The sequence below is a fragment of the Austrofundulus limnaeus genome, unplaced genomic scaffold, assembly GCF_001266775.1.
Source record: "Austrofundulus limnaeus strain Quisiro unplaced genomic scaffold, Austrofundulus_limnaeus-1.0 Scaffold7, whole genome shotgun sequence".
NCBI lineage: Eukaryota > Metazoa > Chordata > Actinopteri > Cyprinodontiformes > Rivulidae > Austrofundulus > Austrofundulus limnaeus.
In genome coordinates, this window is record NW_013952409.1 from 3,145,145 (window position 1) to 3,148,616 (window position 3,472).

Here is a 3,472-nt window from a genome sequence, read left to right on the forward strand (position 1 = left end):
GTTTCGCTGAGGGAAAATTCAGCAGCATCAGTACAGAGGTTCACACGCTAGCTTACAAACTATAAGACAGTGCACAAAAAAATGAAATTACCACTAACTAGCAATGATACGACTACTAATAATAAAAATATAATATAAAAAACTATGCAAGAACAACAAAAAAGAGACATGCCTTGTTTTAGACACTGTAGTTACCCGTCAGAGTTTGACATTATTAATTACAATTTGCCTATTTTCAGTGCAAAACAATCGCAACAGACTATTAACTGTAAAGAGGTGCCCAAACATTTTTCCTGAGCGGGTCTTAATGAAAACCAATCTGAGGGCTGCAGGCCAAAAGCGATAACATAATACATAAAAGGCAAATACTTCTTAAGTAAAGTTGTTTTATTTTTATAATTAAGCTAGCAGCCAGTGCGGTGGCCCACATTTGTTGTTTGGTTTTTCTGCCCATGGACGTGGAGAAAATTTGACATATGCTCAGGCAGCAAAGGCTCATTGGGACTTTACATAAATTTAAAAATTTGAGTACAAGTGGTCTTATAAAGTGTGAAAATCTAGATGTGAGCTTAAATCTAATCTAAACGTCTCTTGTAGTTACTTGTATTTTATGTTTAATCTTAACAAAATTCAAAGGTAAAGTGAGTACAATGAGTTAGGATTATCTGCACTACATTTCAATTCAATTCAAAAATGTATCCATTTCATTAAGAAATGCTATATACAATAATAAAAAATAAACCAAAACCAAAAATATATACAAATCAAAATAAAATGAAAGGTAGCAGAAGAAGAATAAATCTTATTTTGTCTGCCCCTTTTCGACCCATATATTCAAACGAAACATAATTTACAAAACGATACTAAATAACAAAATTGAAAAATTAAATAAAAAATTGAAAAAAAAATTCCTTGTATAGTTGGACAAATGTTTGCAAAGACTTAGTGGGAATATAGTGTTTCTACATAAAACAGGAGATTACAACCTAGTAGCCAGGATAACTGCTGGTGGGCCAAATCAAAAGGCTTCAAGGGCCAATTTTGGCCCATGGGCCCCACTTTGGGCACCTCTGCTGTAAAGTATAACAGTGCCGACAAGAAACACAGATGTGCAAATACAACAGAATTATTTTAAAGTTTAAAATGGGCAATAACAGAGCAAATTATTGCTCAGATTAGTAATGAAAATGAATAATAACGGCACAAATGATTGTGCAGCAGCAGGTGTGTAAACACTTATTGTGATTTTGTAAACACTTATTGTGATTTTGTAAACACTTATTGTGATTATTGGGCGTGGTGCTGGTTATGGAGTCTGACAGCTGCTGGGAGGAAGGATCTGCGATAACGCTCCTTAGTGCACCTCGGATGCCGCAGTCTGTCGCTGAAAAAGATCTGTTTCCTGTTGAACATTCAGATAAAACCCTTGAAATTCAATTAGTTTATAAACACTGAGTATGGATGAGTTTAAAACAATAAAATATTTTACATCAAATAGTTGCTTTTTGTGCCATGTGACCAAACCTATGTGCTCAAACTGCATGTAATTCAATAGATCTATAACAGTGAAATTATTTAGAAATCATTATTAACTTGTGTTGTTTTCTGACAAACCACTGGACAGATTTGAATGAAACTCTAAAAGAAATGTATTATTTTAAGTACATTTGCAGCAATAATATTTTAAAATGAAGCTAATTTAAGATGGCCGCCTCAGCTAATCAGCCTTATCCTAAATTAACTGTCAGTTTTAGRGATATTAAGTTAAAGTGTTTGTGACATGCATATTCTTCTAATACAAAAACTTAAAGAAAACATATTTATATGTAAGGAACTTGGCATAAAACACTATATTTATCTATTTTTTCCACATAACTTGCCTATTTTCTTTTGAACTTGGTTCAACAAAAGTGAAACAGGAAGATACATCAAAGGGGAACACGACTTTATTTTTTGAAACAATATTATTTGAACTCTGACTCTTCATCTCCCTGATAGTTACTCAAAATAAATTGAGGAAACATCAAATTCCTCTCTACAGTCTGTGTTTAGCCATTTTAGTAACACTCTGTTTACGTGCGGAAATCCCCCTTTGACATCACTTCCTGTTGCTTTACATGCAAATATTTCAACAACTGTTCATCTGAGTGGCGTAAAATTTGTTTTGTRATATGTTATCAGTGTTGTCTTTCCAAAGAATGCATTCTTATTCATTATATAAAAAAAACGGATGTCTCGGGCACTTTAAAAATTGATGGGAGTAGCTGAGAGTCGTGTTCAAAATCCTATTTGTCTGTTAACAAAATATCTTAAGGAAAATTCAAGAAATGCTGAGTTCTAATTTTTGTTATTGTATTGTTTGCTGTCAAATTAAAAAAACAGGCAACATTCATAGAATCTCTTCTTTTGAGTCAGAGACAATAACATTTCTATGTGTTGAATGATTTAGCTCTTCTGTAAACTTGCAGCAACTCTTGTTTTCCTGATGATTGCAAGAAATCCATCATGTTCAACCTTTGGTGTCATTTGTGTCTGAGGATGTGAAGAAGAGCTCATAAGGTTGGAGAACCGTCAGATGATGGGGTCGTGTTTTGGTAACGCTCCGTCACTAACAAACTGAAAACAGCCTTAGAGTCTGTGAGTTTCCAGTAAATACATTCCACAGTTTTAGAGTCAAAGACTACACCCAACTCAGGTATCACCTCCTGCACCACGTTCCTTCGGGGGGTAACAGATGTTATTATTATTTTTTTTTTTCTGGGCTGAATCTCTCACAGCCAAGGCCGGCGAGAAGCCTTCTGAACGAAGAGGAGAGACGGATGAAGATGCAAATCTGCAAGTCGTACTGAGTAATTCGACTCCGCGGCCATGAGTGTGGAGCAAAGGCTGAACACAAAAACTGACACCAACCTAATGCGCCCGATCGATCAGAGTTTCCACCGCAGCCGGGCCGAGCTGAACCCGTCTGAGTGCTGAAAAATAACCAGATGCTTAAATACCGTCCTGAGCTCGTTTTTATCGAGAGGGTCACCTTGTGCACACATTTCCTCACCATCTGATGGAGCTGCCAGAAAGATGGTCCATGCAAACTTTGTTAGTTTTTAACTAACAAAACAAAAAAAGTGCAGAGTCTCAGGACCCAGACTATCATATTTACACACTAGTTAGCCTCCTGAGACCCAAGCTTTTTCTGGATGTGTGTTTTTCTTTCTGTAAAATACACGGGATTAGTAGGACCTAATAAGTATAATAAATAGACTCTGTCATGGTACAGGAAGTGTTTTTGCAAAAAAAAAAAAGATGTCCTCACATGAGGACAATGGGTCTCAAAATGTCAGGGGAATACCTAAGCAATTACCATGCAGAACCTGAGAAACTTTATTCTGGTGGTTACATTTTCCTGGTTATTTTGGCAGTACAGCAGCCAGCTGTTGACCAGAGCAAGATTAGTGAGGGGGGGCATGTCCCCCCC